Below are 19594 nucleotides of genomic sequence, written 5' to 3'. Positions count from 1 at the left end.
TTGATGCCCTTTATAGTAGGAGGTGTAGATCTCCAATAGGCTGGTTTGAGGTGGGTGAAGTTGCCCTAATAGGTACCGAGTTGGTACATCATGCTATGGAGAAAGTTTGACTTACTAGAGAAAGGTTGAAAATGGCTCAAGGTCGACAAAAGTCCTATGTCGATGTTAGAAGAAGAGATCTTGAGTCTGATGTTAATGATTGGGTCTATTTGAAAATTTCACCTATGAAGGATGTAATGAGGTTTGGCAAGAAAGGGAAGCTTAGTCCCCGATTCGTGGGCCCATATCAGATTTTGAGGCGTATTGGCAGGTTTCTTATGAACTTGATTTGCCTAGTGACTTGGCGTCGGTGCATTCGGTTTTCCATGTCTCCGTGTTGAAGAAATGTGTCGGATATCTAACCTCTATAGTTCCCTTAGAAGGTTTGGGATTTGAGGAGAATCTCTCTTATGAGGAGGTTCCAATTGAGATTTTAGACCGGCAAGTCAAGAAGTTGAGAAATAAAGAAGTTGCTTCCGTAAAAATTCTTTGGGGGAATCAGTTAGTTGAGGGTACTACTTGGGAGGCCGATGCCTAAATGATGTCCCGTTATCCTCATCTCTTTTACTCCATCCCTACTTAAGCTTGAGGTATTTAGCTCCTCATGGTTTACTCATTAGGTGTCATTTGTCTTAGATATTCCCATGATTTCCTCATCATGCATGACTCTTGAAAAGGTTAATTTTTGAGAAAATGAGTTACTTGATTGATTTCTACATGTTTATTTGCATTTGAGTATGAGTTGCATATAAAATTCATGATATGATGTTTTGAACATGCTTTAGCTTGGAGTTGATGTTTCCTCCTCGGATATGTGCACCTATGTGATTGCATGCATGTTAGGTTGTTAGGTTTGAGTTCCTACTTTCCTTAAGATGTCTTGAATCCCATTCAAGGATGAATGACCCCAAGAGGGAGATAATGTAACACCTTGAATTCAAGAAAGGTTAGAACAAGAGTCAAGGGGGAAACTCATAAGCTAAAACCGGACCATGGGACCGTCCATGTAGCCCCACACGGGCCATAAAGGGAACCACTCTCCGTTTAAGGGCTCGTGGTAAACTTCCCAAGACATACCTTGCAGGGATCCCTCCCACAGAGGAATTGACGGCTCGTAGAGAGGGAGACGGCTCGTGAAATAGCTCGTGGGAGCTTGGAAGTGGTTGTCATGGCCAACATCCCTCCCACAAAAGCCTTGACGGCCCGTGGTAAGGATGACGAGCCGTGGTGGTCGCCATCAAAGTGCTCCACTAGTAGGGGTCTCTTCACAAGCCACTGGTCTAAGGACCACGACTGCCAAAGTGGCTCGTGGTCCCTTAGATGGCTCGTGAAGGCCACCATTTGGGGGTTGCATCAGTTGTAAGTCAAGGCTTTTGGGTCTTTTCCTAATTATTCTATTCTAATACTATGTCATTTTGCCCTTACCTAAAAGTCCTATATAAGTGTTTTTAACCACAAATTTACCCAATTGAAATCATTCTCTCAAATTCATAAAAAATGAACAAGTCTTCCTCTCAAATATTTCTCTCTCTAGAAGGCTTGAAGAAGGAGGGGATCAACCTAGGGTTTCAAGTCAAGTCTCCAATTCCCCCATCGAAGTCAAGTTATTGGCATTGAGGTATGATAGTTTTCATCCATGGATCCCTTTCCTCTATGGAGTTCCTAAATTCTCCAATTTAAAAATGGGATTCCCCAATTGAGGTAAGGTTTTCTTCCATGTCATGGGTTCCTTTAATTATTGACTTATTTGAGTGTTTTATGATCTATCAAGCATGAATCGATATAATGACATGATTTTATGATGAATTCTTATGAACCCACATATAATCCATGCTTTCTAGATATTAATGAATGAAAGTGGGTTTTTGAACTATGAAGGTGACCTATGGAATTATGCATGTTCTCATGAAATTGATGTAAATGTTTTAAGGATGCTGTTAGAATGAAATATCAATGTTGTTGTTGTTTTGTTATTGAAAGGATGTCTCATATACACATGAAAGCATGATTGTAAATGGTTTTCTCACATAATAAGGGTTCTTAGTGTTGAAAGATCTTCACACCTAAAATGAACCAATGTTAAGAAGCTATTCTAAAGATGAGGGAAGAGACGATTACCAATGCTCTCTAATTGAAAGACAAGAGGCGAATACCCATGTCACATGATGTAAGGACAAGATGCGATTACCCATGTTCCTTTAAAAGCTAAGATGAATATGATTAAGAACTATTCTGTGGAATTTAATCTTAGTACCGAGTGGACTAGTAGAAATTACCCGTGTCCTATAAACAATTTGTCAACATAGGATTGTCTAGATAGACATTAGCTAGTGGATCCACATAAGCTAGAAGTTCATGGTCCTTACCTAGCCAAGTAGCTGGACAACTCTTTTCGGTGTGGGAGACACCGATACCATGTTGATAGCTCACATGGTTTTATATGTCGGTTAAGGCTTGTTCCCACATGTCACTCCCCGAGGCTACCCCCTGGACGTAAACACGGGACTTAGGATTACGAGCGACCCCAAGCTAACCTTGCTGGCATATCATAAGCATACTAAGATAACTGAAATGAGATAATTATGTGCGGAAGCTTAAAACATGACATAAAGTGAAATGATGGGGAATACCCATCCTAAACCTGAATATATATAACTGAGTTTAATGACAACTTAAAGATCAAACTAAAACTAAAACTAAAACTAAATCTAACTATGTCTGTAATAAAAGCATCTAACTGACTAGAGATGCTGGGAAATGCCCCCCCCCCCCCCCGCTAACTCTAGAAAAACTGAAACTAAAACAAGAACGACTGAACATGTCAATCGTCCTCGAAAAATGAGAATTCACCACTGATACTGCTGAACTGGGGATCCGGAACCGATCTATGCGTGATATGAATGTTGAGGACCTGAACCTACATCACGAGAAGATGTAGTGCAGAGTATGCGCCAGTATTTGAAAGGTACTGAGCATGCAAGATAGGATAAAGCTTAACAATATATATACATAACTAAACAGAGCAATAAGATCAATGACATAATCTGAACATGGTGTAAATACTGAAATATACTGAATACAGAGGTAACTGAATGCAATTACCAAGTACATGACATGCTGAGACTGAATACTTAACTAATACTGATAACCTGGTCAATGCACTAAAATCTGACTGAGGGAGCTACTATTAACCGACATAAAACTATGAGAGCTATCCGTGGAGACCGATATATCGCCCTATCGAGACGACCCAATATACCTTGCCAGGGGTATAAAGGCATAACTGGAGTGATCACTAAATATGTTGCCCACAGAAGGGACACCCTTAGTCTACTCGGTATTAAGCCTACTCCCAACTGATTATGTAAGTAACACATTATAACTAAATTTCTTTAATACTGAATAGCTCAAAATACTGACATGCTAACTGAAAATGCAGCATTAATATACTGATAATGAAACATTTTTAACTGGGGCATGCATATCTAAATAAACTGACCTAGCAAGTTAATTCATAAACTAAATGAATCTACACAACTAGGGTTCTGAGTTTCATGCAACGAACTAAGCAACAATTCCTCAAAAACATGATAATATGATTAGGATTGATCTAACAGCTGAATCACAACACTTTTCTAAAGTTCAAGAAACCCTAGGTCTAAACATGATATAGAGAATCAAGAATATGACTGAATTCTAGGGACCCAATGGGTGAAAGGAACCCACTAGTGAAATCCCACATACCTGGTGATGAATTTCACGGAGAATCTTTTGATTTCGAGGCTGGAACTGGAGGAAACCTTGCTTTGTTCTTGGAGAGGGTTGGTCAACTCTTTCTCCTTTTTCTCGTCCAACTTGGATGAATTTTGGAGAATGAGATGACTTGGGTAAAGTCTAATTAAGTTACTAGGCTAAAACTGACCAAAACGACGTAGTTTAGGTGTCCAATGCATAGGAAAAAGACAAACCGACCCTTGACTTAAAAAATTTCGGGGAAATCGATGGACCGTCGACACACGTACGGTCCGTCCTGTCAACCATCGTTTGGCTTTCAGAGAGGGGGTCCTGAGGGTCTGAACCACAAATCGTTTTCCCACCTACGGTCTGTAGGTCCTGGTGTGGTTCTGGACTTAGCCAAATTTTTTGGGCTATATGAGGAGGGGCAGCAGGTGGCCAACCTATGGTCCGTGGGCGGTGCCCGTTGGTGGCACCTGCAACTTTTGGTCTGTCTAGGATACGGGGTGTTACATTATCTCCCCCTTGGGAATATTCGTTCTCAAATGAAGACTAAACTAGCTGAATATGGAGGGAAAGAGCTGCAAACCCTACCACTAAGTACTAAAATCTAAAATCTGACTGAACTAAGTTCCAAGAAAATACAAATACACTGAAAATTCAAGTATAACTAAGGGAGCATGATACTAAGATTGAATCTACGCATGAGTAACTGGAAGACTGGAAAGGAACTATTACCTCAAGCTAGAATGGAATCGGAAGGAAATAGATAAGGATACTTGGCCTGCATGGTTGCTTCTGCTTCCCAAGTAGATCCCTCTATGGACTGACTCCTCCACAAAACCTTAACTGAAACGACTTCTTTGTTGCTCAACCTTCGAACCTGACGATCAAGAATCTCAACTAGCACATCCTCATAAGTGATACTATCCTTCATAGCCACACTTTCCAATGGTACTATAGATGTTGGATCACCCACACACTTTTTCAACAATAAAATGTGAAAGACCGGATGCACCGCTGCTAGTTCTGCTGGCAACTCTAACTCATAATCCACTTTACCAACTCTTTTCAAGATCATGTAAGGGCCTACACACTACCAAAATAACAGCTTTTACCCACAGTTATTTGGCCACGGTTTGTAAAATCATCAAAATAAATGAAAATTCTTTACGGGTAAAAACTTGAAGCTAAAATATCGTGGCAAAATCAGGCGGGACTTAAAATTTCACTCCCTCCCTTTTGTTTTTTCATTTTCCCAATATTTGTCTTTTAACATCATCTTTCTTAACCATTCCCATCAATTTTTTTTACCAAAATGGAGAAGAAAGTATCCAACACTCAAATCTCTCAACAAAGCTGGAGTACTTCTTCACCGTTCTAAAATTTGATTGCGTCAAATAGTAGCAGGAAGTAGTAAAATCATTTTCAGGTAACAAATCTCTGCTACCCAAGATTTTCAAGTTAATTTTTTGTTCAATTTTGAATGGGTTTCTTTGAGGGTTTCTCTTTTGTCCAAAATTTCTTTTACCTTTGATGGGGTGTTGTGGGATTTTAGGCAAATATGCTTGTAGTTATTGTTTTCAATTTGTTCAATCAGTTATTTAGTGAAAAAGCTCGAGAAAACTTGTTGTGGGTTTGTACAGAAAACTTTGTTGGTTTTGCTTGAGGAAAACAGATGCTGGTTATTTCTCTTTGTCGTGGTGATAAATTTCCTAGTATTTTCTTTGTGTTTATGATATACCATGTTGTTTATATTGTTGCTTTGGCTTGAACCATGGTCTAATGTTTTGATGAAATGGGTCTAAATTAAGCAAAGTGGGTAATCTTGAGGAACAACTTGAGGTTTAGGCTTAGATGGAAAAGTTACATTATCCTAACTATGTGATTTTCAGGGGAATTTAAGTGAGCTTGTGAGTAGGTTTGCAATCACTAGGTCTTGTCTATTTGAAATTTTTTGGTTTTCTTAGTAGCTTTGAATTAACTGACCATATACTGCAATACTATTATTGACCTTCGTTTTTACATTTTCATGTTGGGATTAATTAGTCACTGGCTAAATGGTATGTTATGTTGATATATTTTTCACCTGTTTTTGCTAATACGTTTTGCTAAACTATTGTAACGTGAGAGTATTATGCTTGGTGTAATGGAGTTGATTGGGAGCTCTATGAGATAAATCTTATCTTCATTATTGATGAAAGTCCCATTCGGTGGTTGTTCTATCCTTGATATCCGTCTCCCTGTCAGCGAATACTTGTCTGGTAACTTCAATTATGTGTTTGTGCCTGAGTTTGAATTCTATACTTTCAAAATGAACATCTGAAACAAGTGCATCAGTCTTAGGACATGTCACTAGTGCTTTGATGTTTGTCTTAAGCAAATGTCTTGTTTAGCATCAACAATTCCGCCGTTATATGATTAATCAAACTTGTTTAGTATCAAATTTTCTATCAGTAATTTCTATTTTTTAGTAGTGACTTAAAAGAACACTACTCTGTAGAAATACAAAAATTATTTATCTATTGTGACTATAAGCAAATTTTGAAAGTTTGACAAAAAGAGTGTATAAGATAAATATACCTCTTATTGTTTATATTAGAGAGAGAATCAATGTCTTTTTGTTTTAATTGTTTGATTGACTTGATCAAGCTGATTTGAGATGATCCATATGTGCATCCATTCACTCTTCTATGTGAATCTGTAAATTTGTCATTAGCTTCGTCCTCTTCAGTTGGTTCAAACATGTCTATTCCTCTTGTACTCATAATCTCTTAGGTAAATGGATGGAAAATGATATTCAGAAACAAGTTTATTTTTACCAATATGTGAAAGATATGAACCTGTGATTGCACCAAGGGTGAGGAACAAATCATAGTGTATATTCAGTGAAGCAGCCATAGTTGGAAACCATAGCTGAAGAAAGTCATACATAACCAAATCTATTTCAAAGTATTAAGAATATGGAGAAAACTTAGGTTAGTCCATGTCCATGGCATTTTTTTGGAGTGGATATGAGGTGGGGTGGGAGGCAATTTGTGGTGTGGTAGTGAGGAAGATGTTTTGAAAGATTTGGAAGGTGAATTTCTACTATCTCTGCTTAGAACATTATAGGAGTATCAAAGATGTCGTTGTTTCTCAATATTGGTCGCTTGAGCCTCCTGGTATTTGAAATACCCTTCATAATAGTAAATTCAAACACTAGTAATTTTGAAACAAACCAAATTGACCCAACTTCCTAATACTACCATTTTAGGCTAGTGAGTTGTGTACACTATTCCAAATTACCCACTCCCTTTGTTTCAATTTATGTGACTTACTTTCCTTTTTAGTTCGCCTATAAAAAGAATGTTACTTCTTTGTGTTTAGTAAGTATTTAATTCTTAGACTGCTATTCTATCCCTAATGACACTCCATTATAAAAATGTCATAGCATTTTTAAGACCAAAAGATTCATCGTGTACTTTTGATATGTTTTTTATTTTTTGGTTGTTACTGTGATTTTATTGATTGCTTCAGATTGGAGACTACCAGTGCTTTCATGTCTGGTTTTAGGATCCCACTAAGACGTCTCTTGGTGGGCTCGATTTTGCTTGATTCGGGTCACAACTTCGAATGTCTCCTTTTGGGATCAAGGTATTATAGAGTTCTATTTTTTTCATACTGATTTGCTTTATTTTCTTTTAGTTCTGGTATTATTTTTATTGTTTGCACTTTGAAATTTGTTTCTAATTGTATCTCAACTTAGATGAACCAGAAAATGACACCACTAAGACCCTCTTTCTAAGGATTACTTCTATATTTTGCATTTTATGTGTGAATTGATCGAAATGAGGGAAAAGGATTGTCAATTTTGCTGAAGTGTTGCTTATATCAGCAACCTTAAATTGGCGTATGCCTACTCGTCTCCTTGTTTGATTGTTAATCTTTTATTCTAAATGTATATCTGATATTGTCTTCTAGACATGTGTCAAACGGTTGATCTTGGATTTCTCTGCTGATTTGCTGAGTTCTTGCTGAAATTTCTATGTTAGTTCGACATATGTTTTGGTCGTATATGGTAGCATTACGAATTTTATGCCTTGAACTATTTAACTGTGTAAATGTATACATCCTATTGCTGTTGATTTTTCAATTAGATAGGTGCCTCAAGATGCATCAACTTATATATATAATCCCATGTTACCTTGTGGATATGACAGTAAAGCATCTTATTAAGCCAATGAGAAGTTCATTTTGAGAAAAACTATCAGTTTAAATTGGTTTATCTGGTTGTATGCATAAATTAGGAATCTAACTTGTGTTTCTTGGTTGGGGTGCGTTATCATTTCTGAGAGGTCTAACTTGTTGCATGGTTGCTTTTGAAACTATCAGGAAACTTGTTGCTCAAGGGAAACGAAAGAAAAGACCATGGAGATATATTATATATGCCTTGGTGGTGCCAAAAAATATGGATGCCAATGTTTTAGTTCTTGCAATAAGTCCATTTGTGTATGATAGTTATTAGTGAATGCTTATTTATTAATGTATTGGTACCAGCATAATGCTGGGAAACAATTATAATTTTTTTAAAAAAACAATTTATGTTTGCCACGGTTCAACCGTGGCTAATGTATAATTCCCCATATTGACTATGTCTTATTTACCCATGCAACAACCGTGGCTATAATTAATCAAACCGTGGTTAAATAAATATTACCACGGATGTAAAAATTATGGCTAACTTGCTAGCGATGCCTGTTATGGGCACGCTTGTGATCGTGGCTAAAGGACCGTGGCAAAGTGCAGTTAGCCACGGTTTCAATCCCATTTAGTCACGATTTCCTGCGTGGCTAATACGCGCATTTTTTGTAGTGACATATCTAGGACAGAGCTTCCCTTTCTTGCCAAATATCATCACCCCCTTCATAGGTGACACCTTCAGGAAAACTCAATCATCAATTTGGAACTCCAAGTCCCTTCTCCTTACATCTGCATAGGACTTCTGGCGACTCTGGGCTGTCCTAAGTCTATCTTTGATGAGCTGAACTTTTTCCATAGCATCATGAACCGAATCTGGCCCTATCAAGGCTGCTTCACCTACTTCAAACCAACCAATTGGTGATCTACATCTACGCCTACACAATGCCTCATAAAGGGGTCATATGAATGCTGGAATGGTAGCTATTATTGTAGGCGAACTCTATAAGAGGAAGGTGATCATCCCAACTACCCTTGAAGTCGATCACACAAGCTCTCAACATGTCCTCTAAAGTCTTAATGGTACGCTCTGCCTGACCATCCATATGTTGTTGAAATGATGTGTTGAGGTTAACCTGAGTACCAAGACCTTTTTTAAATGACTTCCAGAAATGAGAGATAAACTGAGGACCGAGATGATAGACAAAGGAACCCCATGCAACCTGTCTATCTCATTAATGTAAAGATTGACATAGTCCTCTGCCGAATCTATACTCTTGACAGCCAAAAAGTGAGCGGACTTAGTGACTCTGTCTACTATCACCCAAATGGAGTCATGTTGTCTGCGAGTACGAGGTAAACCTTTATTGAAGTCCATGTTTATCACTTCCCACTTTCATGTAGGAATGTTAATCTCTTGTGTCATACCTCATGGTTTCTGATGTTCTACCTTCACTTACTGATAATTAGGGTACTTAGCCACAAAATTTGTTATATCCCTTTTCATGCCATTCCACCAAAAGACTTTCTGCAGATCACGATACATCTTAGTGGCACCTGGATGAATAGAATACCTAGAGTTATGGGCTTCTGTAAGGATCTATTGTCTTAACTCACCCACCTAGGGACACATAAATGACCTTGATAGCGAAGCACACCATCTCCCCTTGGGAGAAAACCTCAACTTCCTGCTGATGAACTGCACCCTTCAGTTGAAGAAATATAGGGTCATTGTCTTGATCTTCCTTAACCTCCGCTACCAATGAAGATTCTAACCTATTCTAAACTGTCACACCACCATCTGATATGCTCATATGGTAAAACTCCTAAGCGAGCAAGCCGGTGAACATCTTTTGCTAGTTATTTCCTTTCTTCCTTAACATGTGCTACACTACCCATAGATAATTTGCTAAGAGCATCAACTACAACATTGGTCTTACCAGGATGGTAAAGCACATTCATATCATAGTTCTTGAGGAACAAAAGCCATCTCCTCTGGCGAAGATTTTAACTCTTTCTAGGTGAACACATACTGAAGGCTCTTATGGTCTATGAACACATCTACGTGAACATCATAAAAGTAATGTCTCCAAATCGTAAGGCCAAGTACTACAGCTGCAAGCTTGAGGTCATGAGTCGGATAGTCCTTCTCATGCACCTTAAGCTGTCTAGAAGCATATTTTATAACCTTTCATCGCTGCATCAACACACAACCTAGGCTGATTCTGGATTCATCGCAATAGATCACATAACCGTCTGAACCCTCTGGTAGAGTCAAAACAGAAGCTATAGTCAACCTAGTTTTCAGTTTTGAAAAGCTCTTCTCACACTCGTCTGACCACTAAAACTTAACCTTTTTCTGAGTCAACTTAGTCAATGGAGAAGCTATGGATGAAAATCCTTCCATGAACCTTCTGTAATAACTAGTCAAACCCAAGAAACTTATGATATCTGTAGGAGAGTTAGGTCTGGACATTGTTTCACTACATCTATTTTCTGAGAATCCACTCGGATCCCTTCACTAGTTACTATATGCCCAAGAAAAGGGACAGATTGCAACCAAAACTCACATTTGCTCAACTTAGTGAATAACTGGCGATCTTTGAAAGTATCCAGGACAACTCTCAAATGAGTCACATGTTCTTTCTCATTTCTAGATTAAATGAGGATATCATCAATAAAGACGATAACGAACAAGTCCAAATACTGCTTGAACACCTTGTTCATCAAATCCATGAAAGTTGCAGGAGCATTGGTTAGTCCAAATGACATAAATACAAATTCATAATGACCATACCGAGTTCTGAAGGCTATTTTTGGGATGTCACTATCTCTGACTCTGAGCTGATGATAACCGGATCTGAGGTCTATCTTCAAGAAATGACTAGCACCATGAAGTTGGTCAAACAAGTCATCAATCCTAGGGATAGGTTACTTATTCTTGATTGTGACTTTTTCTAACTATCTATAATCAATGCACAACCTGAGAGACACATCTTTCTTTTTCATGAATAACACTGGTGCACCCCATGGGGAAATACTAGGTCTGATGAAGAGCCCTTATCTAGGAGGTCTTTCAACTGCTCTTTCAATTCCTTAAGCTTAGCTGGAGCCATTCTGTAAGGAGGAATAGAAATAGGCTGGGTATCTGGAAGAAGATCAATTCCAAAGTCAATTTTCCTTTCGGGAGGAACTCCGGGAAGATCTTCTGGAAACACTTCTGGGAACTGACTCAAGAGTTAAAGTTTCGGAGCTTGAATCCTAAACCCAAACTAGATGATAGAGATACCCCTTAGAGATCGTCTTTCTAGCCTTAAGGTAAGAAATGAATCGATCCATAGGAACTGAGCTACTACCCTTCCATTCTAGGATTGACTCGTTTGTAACCTGAAAATGAACGATCCTAGTTCTACAATCAACTGAGACATAACAGGAATGTAACCAATCCATGCCTAGAATGATATCGAAGTCTACCCTTTCTAACTCTACAAAATCTGCTGATGTGACTTTCTGGGAGACTGTGATAGCGAAATTTATGTATACCCATCTAGCTATAACTGGGTCACCGACTGGAGTAGAGACTGAAAAGGGTTCTAAGAGAGTTTCTAGACTGACACCAAAGTTTACTGTTATATAAGGAGTAACAAAGGAAAGAGTAGCCCTTGGATATAACAAAGCATAAACATCTAAGTGAAAGACTCGTAATGTACCAATAAACACATCAGGAGAATCTTCCTGATCCTGGCGAGCCTAGAGAGCATACAATTTGTTCTGGCACTGACCGTCACTTGTACTAGATGAAGTACTCTGCTGAGTTGGGTGAACTGCTGGTGTTGCTGAAGTTGTAGACTGAGCCCCACTATTGTTACCTCATTGTCCGTGTTTAGAAGAAGGGCAATCCCTCAACATGTGACCAGTCTGACCACACCTAAAACATCCATCATTTCCTACAAGAAACTCGCTCGGATGGTTCTTACCACACTTTGGACAAGTTGGTAGGTTCTGGTAACTGAAACACTCGCCTGAGACTTAGAGCCTAATTCCCTACCTTTCTGATCATGTCGAAACCTGGAGGATGGAACACTAACTGATGAAAGTGATGGGGCTGAAGACCTTTGCTGAAACTGCGAGCGATTTCCATCATCCGATTTCTGCTGAGAGTAATCATAGTTGCATGTCCTAGCCTTTTTGTTGTCCTTAGCCTATTTCCTAAGCTTATCTCCATCAATCTGCTGAGCATGATTCATGAGCCTTGATATGTTCATATCTTCTAACAACATCGCATTTGTGCACTCTGTTCTCACCAAGTCAGATACCTCAAATAGAAATTTACTCATCTGCGCACTAGAATCAGCAACCATATATGGAGCATACATGGAGAGATAGGTGAACTTAAGTCTATACTCCTGGACTGACATAGAACCTTGCCTCAAATTCATGAATTTCTGAGCCTTAGCCTCTCTTAACTCTCTTGGAAAGAACCTGTCCATAAAAGCTCCGGTAAAACAATCCCAAGTCACAGGGGCTGCCTTCTCACCCTTATTTTCCTTCCATTGAGTGAACCAAATGTGAGTTACATCCTTGAGCTAGTAGGACGCCAACTCTACTCTGTCATTCTCAGTTACTTGCATCACTCCAAATATCTTCTTGACCTCATCAAGAAAATTCTGCAGATCCTCACTAACTTGCCACCTTAGAAACTCAGGCGGATTTATCCTAACAAAATCTCGAACCCTAGCTGCCACTAGTCCACCATTTTCGTTAGTAGGAACTAAAACCTGTTGATTGTTCTGGTTGGCTACACTCTGGGCCAAAAGTTGAATGGTGTTTTGAAATTCTGCATTCGAAACCTCATGGTGTGGGGCTGGAGAAGTTGTGTTAGCGTTGCAGGCATTAGCATCCCTTGGGTAAGCTCTATGAGGAGGCATGATCTGAAAATGCATAACACCGAGTTAGAAAAGATATCATACCCACACACGATAAGAATAACAAGAAAGTGAAGGTTTTCCTAAAACACTTCGTAGCCTCCCCCTCATAGGTGTGGCGTGCTTCACACTCATGAAAGGGACTCTACTTAGTGCGGCTTTTCACACATCCTAGGTCTCTTAAACCTAGTGCTTTGCTACCAAGTTTTTCACACCCCGAGGCTACCCCCTGGACATAAACACGGGACTTAAGATCACGACTGACCCCAGGCTAACCCTGCTGGCATATCATAAGCATACTAAGATAACTTAAATGAGATAATTATGTGCGGAAGCTTAAAACATAACATAAAGTGAAATGATGGGGAATACCTATTCTAAACCTGAATATATATGAGTGAGTTTAATGACAACTGAAAGATCAAACGAAAACTGAATCTAACTATATCTGAAATAAAAGCCTCTAACTGACTAGAGATGCTGGGACATGCCCCCCGCTAACTCTAGCAAAACTAAAACAAAAAGGACTGAATAAAAGACATGACAATCATCCTCGAAGAATGAGGACTCACCACTGATACTCCTGAACTAGAGATCAGGAATCGATCTATGTGTGATATGAATACTGAGGACCTGAACCTACATCACGAGAAAATGTAGCGAAGAGTATACATCAGTACTTGAAAGGTACTGAGCATGCAGGATAGGACAAAGCTGAACAATATATATACATAACTGAACAAAGCAAAATGAGCAATGACATAATCTGAACATGTTGTAAATACTGAAATATACTGAATACTGAGCTAATTGAATGCAATGACCAACTACATGACATGCTGAGACTGAATACTAAACTAATACTGATGACCTGGTCAATGCACTAGATACTGACTATGGGAGCTACTGTTAACTAACATAAAACCACGAGAGCTATCCGTGGAGTCTGATGTATTGCCCCATCGAGAGGACCCAATATACCTTGCAAGGGTATAAAGGCATGACTGGCGTGATTACTAAATATGTTGCCCACAGAGGGGACTTATCCTACGGGGGCACATAGTTCTGGGACTATGAAGGTGACTGACCCTTAGTCCACTCAGTATTAAGCCTACTCCCAACTGATTATGTAAGTAACACATTATAACTGAATTTCTGTAATACTAAATAGCTCAACATACTGACATGCTAACTGAAAATGCAACATTAATATACTGATAATGAAACATTTTTAACTGGGGCATGTATATCTGAATAAACTGACCTAGCAAGTGTATTTCATAAACTAAACGAATCTACACAACTAGGGTTCTGAGTTTCATGCAACGAACTAAGCAACAATTCCTCAAAAACATGATAATATGATTAGGATTGATCTAACAGCTGAATCACAACACTTTTCTAAAGTTCAAGAAACCCTAGGTCTAAACATGATATAGAGAATCAAGAATATGACTGAATTCTAGGGACCCAATGGGTGAAAGGAACCCACTAGTGAAATCCCACATACCTGGTGATGAATTTCACGGAGAATCTTTTGATTTCGAGGCTGGAACTGGAGGAAACCTTGCTTTGTTCTTGGAGAGGGTTGGTCAACTCTTTCTCCTTTTTCTCGTCCAACTTGGATGAATTTTGGAGAATGAGATGACTTGGGTAAAGTCTAATTAAGTTACTAGGCTAAAACTGACCAAAACGACGTAGTTTAGGGGTCAAACGACGTAGTTTAAATGTCCAACGCATAGGGAAAAGACAAAATGACCCCTGACCTAAAAGTTGTCGAGGCCAACCGACGGGCCTGACCGATGGACCATCGATGGACCTACAGTCCATACTGTCAACTGTCGTTTGGCTTTCAGAGAAGGTGTCCTGAGGGGTATGAACTACAGACTGTGGTCCCACCTACGGTCCGTAGGTCATGGTGTAGTTCTGGACTTAGCCAAATTTTCTTGGCTATCTGAATAGGGGCTGCAGGTGACCAACCACGGACCCCACCTATGGTTCATAGGCACCCTATGATCCGTGGGTGGTGCCCGTTGGTGGCACCTTCAACTTCTGATTTTTCTGCACTTTTGGTTTGTCTAGGATACGGAGTGTTATACCACAAACAAGCTTAAGATGAACTAAGGTTACTTCAAGAAGTATCGTACGTACGTTTTAAGATGATGTTCACTTGCATTGATCATGTTTTATGACTCATGTTTTCTAACTCTTTATCTCATGTTTTAGCTTGATCATTGCATGCTCATAAAAATGTCCCTTTTTAGCATGACTTTATATGTTTTTATGCATGGCTATCATACTTGGTACATTTTTGTACTAACGCATACTCTTGCCTACATTTTCTCAAATGTAGCAGTCAGGGTTCCCAGTTTCGTGGCTAGAATTCTTTGAGGAAATTTCAAGCTTTGGTGAGTCCTCATACTTCGAGGATAGGACATTTATTGTTTTTAGTCTTTCCTTAATTTCAGTTTTGGAACATGATGTACGGGCTTCGCCCAAATTCATTCTTATGTACTAGATGTCTTTGACACGATGTTTAGATTTCCGCTTTTCTCTATAAAACTTTTCTATGATTGAAATTGTCTTTTTAATCTCTTTATTCTATTATCTTGTATGATGAAAGCTAAGTGGCTTGTATGGGGCCTCTTGGGTCTTATACGCCATGTTACACCTAGGGGTACCTTGGGTCGTGACAATTTTTTTATAACTTAAGCTCGTGGAAAGTTTATGTTGTGAGAAGGAAATCTTGATAAAATCTATGATGGTTTGTGCATTATGAGTGTGTGGTGGTTGGTTCAGGTTCACTTCTGATTGTAGCCAATATTGGATCTTGATTTTATCATGGTTATGTGAGAAAGATTTGTCTTGATGGTTGTGTCAAGGTCCTTGAGAACATGTTGTGGACGTACATACAATTAACTTTGGTGGTTATTGAAAATAGTTTTTGTTGTTAGTTGAGTTTACATACAACAGTAGCTATCACTCGTGTATTAATACGACTCCATTTGAGGCATTGTATGAAAGGAGATGCAGGCCTCCCATTGGTTGGCTTGATCCATTTGAGGTGAGACCTTAGGGTACTAATCTTTTGAGGTAATCATTCGATAAGGTTAAATTCATTCAGGAGAATCTTCTAGTAGCTCAGAGTAGGCAGAAAGAGTATGCAGACCGGAAGGTCAGGGGCTTGGAGTTTATGGAGGGAGAGCAAGTGTTGATGAAGGTTTCACCCATAAAGGGTGTGATGAGGTTTGGTAAGCGAAGGAAGCTTAGTCCGAGGTTTCTTGGGCCATTTGAAGTTCTTAAGAGTGTGGGAGAATCACATTCTAAGTTTTTTGGAGTTAAGCAAAGATATTAGGAGACAGACAACATAAAATAGTAGAAGTAAAAGAAGAAATGTGTAAGGAGGAAAAACGAGGTAATTTTAATAGCTATATATATATATATATATAGTCAATGAAGAAAACAATTTTTATATTGTTTTTTTTTTATGTCAAAATATATCTATATATGCAAATATTATGAAAATAAAAAACTATTTTTGTACAAGGTAATATGGCATATCCATATTATACAAGAAACCATTGTTTATTGTTATGTTTGAAACCAAAACATACTGCTTCCTGCTTTTGCATCTAAATTGATGGTCAATGTGTAACTTAAAATATTCCATTATTTGAAAATAACAGTGGTCCTTTTTAGTGGATAAAAGTAGTGTCTATAGCCAAGTTTTACTGTAGCTGCAAAAGATTGGATGTAGTAACTGTTGATTTGGATTTCCTCTACGGAGTTGTTCAACTACTTTTGCAAACTCCATTCCTGGTCTCTCAAACTCAGCAAGGTAAAATATCAGTTAATTATCTTTATGTTGGCATTATTGTGTAAAGCAAGGTTTAGTTTGTATTCGTCTCCTGGATCCTCTGGCTTAGTTGATTCTAATATGGCAGAGCTGAATGGACTTTAGAAATTTGGAGCGTTTTAGGTTGGCAATATTACTTCTGAAATGATGAAAGTCAAAATAAATTGATATAGAAAAATCAGTTCTTGATTCCGGAATGAATCGAGTTGAGAATAGTAATGTGGGTTATATAAGGTGTGAATGATGTGTTTGGGGAAAATGAATACAATGTGTGTTCTTTTAACAAGTTTAACTGATGAACAAGTTTCTATGTCCTTTGAGAGTGTCAGTGTCTTTGATTATATTGTATATCAACTGAATACTCTTGTATCTTCATAGAGATTAATTATTTTCTACATATAGAATAAACGCTTGTGGTTCGGACCTTCTATGGACTATGTGCATAGCAGAAGCTTGTAACAAAAGATCAGAAATTGAGAAGGACGACAACATGAATACTGAAATAGTTAACTTGTATTGGAAAACAATATTACCATATTCCTTGAAGCATATGCCTAAGTACACAGTACGTTTTCGAAATGGATTAACTAGCATACTGTTTACTGTTTCTTTATAATCTATTTTACCACTTACCTATAATAAAGTGCACTAACGAAATATATTAAGTGACTATATGATCTGTACAGAAATTGATGTTGGATATTATTACTCAAAACAGGGTAGGATTGTTAGCAGATCTCAGAAGAGTCCTTTTTCGACTTTATTTATTAGATTATACTGATTATATTACTATCTAAATTGACGTTTGAGTAAAAGTGTAATATTAAACAACTCATATATTTGTTATATTCGCTTTTGACACAGGAATAAGATTGTGTACACTCTAATCGAATGAATATGTCACATTGGTTGATAGAGAGGGAGATGTAGTTACTGTATTTATGGCTTGCAGTGCTAACTTTGTTTTCCATTTATTGTCAACAGATGCCAGTGGCAGAAAGCAAATGGAGTCAATAGTTTGAAGGATAGATTTTCTAAGGCTTCCATGCCAGCTGTATGTATGTAAGAGATAATTCAGGGCGACCTGTGAATCCAGAAACCTTGGATACACTAAGATGATAAATTGGAGCCACTGCCTGGTGACAATTGAATCCTCAAAATAGCATCTTCTCAATTAGTAACTACTTTGTCAAATAGAAACTCTAGCATAAACAGTAGTAGCAGGAGTAGCAAGCAAGACGACAAGGATGGTTTCTCATTAAGAAACATGTTTTGGTCTAATCTTGAGTAGCTATAAAATTGAAGTGGTGATCTGAAGACCTAACTGTGTTTAGGCAATGTTGATTGTAAATAAATATCAACATCCGTACAATTTTAAATAATGATAGATGCATAGTACAATGTACACATCTATGCAGAGTAAAACCATTTGAAATTCCAAAGGTCACAACTTGAATCTTGATTGAGTACTGATAAAAATATAATTGCAACATCCCATAAACTTTCTTTACGGAAAAGGAAGAAGAGAAATGCAATTATGTATTATACATTACCAGAGTCAAATGATTATCTCCCTTAATGGGGAGGGAGGTGGAATGATAACTTTCAAATTTATTTATCTGTATATGATTTAAATATTACCACCTACGTGAAAAAAAATTGATTTGAATATTTTACAAACTAACATTATAGAAACTATCATTTGTGAAAATGACATCCACATGAAAAGAAGAGTGACAGTCCAACCAGATAATGGTCATATAAATTTCATGCCTCTTTCCGGAAGTTTCCCACTCCGAACACCAGCTTGAAATTCAGAATAATTTCAGATCCATGTTCTCATTCTCTCAAGCTTAACAACATTTATCTTGCCACATTTTCCAAAATGTGGACACTAATCTTTATATAAACATATTACAAATTCAAAAATCATCTCATTATTTAAAATAATTAAATGGAGAGCACAATCAAGGAAGAAAAAAGTTTATAAATAACACTTATTTTTATATTTTAAAATTTTGACATTATTAATGTACATGATCAATGTGAAAACTTATATAGGATAAATAAATTACCTCACTTAATAGTCTTTTTTATCAAATGAGAAAAATACCAACAATATTACAGAATTATGTGTTAATGATCTTACATATTTATGAATTACTTCTTTTACAATTACATCATCCTAAGCTATTCCTCTACACCTTTTCATTTACTATATTTGCATAATAAATCAATAACAGATCTTTCATAATGAATAAATAACAATACAAATCTCTAACTTTCCTTCAATTCTTTTTCAAAATCTTGACACTTATCTTTACACAAAGATCTAACTAATCCAAATAACTAACACATCATTTAAAACAATTAAATGAAAAGCACAACTATCACCATTTGCTCAGAGTGGTTAATTGATGTTAGTTTTTCAAATGTTTAATAGTATTATATTTAAATTACATTTTATTGCAATGCTCTATCCTTAGTTTGACTTTGAAAAATACTTATACAGAAGTGCTACAATGGATAAGAAAATTATGGATCATCCACAACAAATTAGTTAGGAGAATTGTCAAGGTAAAATATTAATGATAATATTAAAATTTATTTTAAGTTGTTCTTCTATACAATTAACAAAACATTTATTTTTGAATACAAATGCAACTGAAGAATCAAACATATTCGTTAAAGCGATATATGAAAATATTATGCAAGAACGAATTGCATATTTCAAAAAGGAACAAGAGCAACTGAAAAAATATATACACAGAGAAGTTTCACCAGGTCAGTCTAACAAAGAATGATATCACATTTTTCATGTATTGATTTCAATGTAATAGAGTGATGAAATATTTTTTTA

Source organism: Solanum verrucosum, unplaced genomic scaffold, assembly GCF_900185275.1.
Source record: "Solanum verrucosum unplaced genomic scaffold, falcon-dt-bn FXZP01000048.1, whole genome shotgun sequence".
NCBI classification, from domain to species: Eukaryota; Viridiplantae; Streptophyta; class Magnoliopsida; order Solanales; family Solanaceae; genus Solanum; species Solanum verrucosum.
This window is presented reverse-complemented; position numbering follows the sequence as displayed.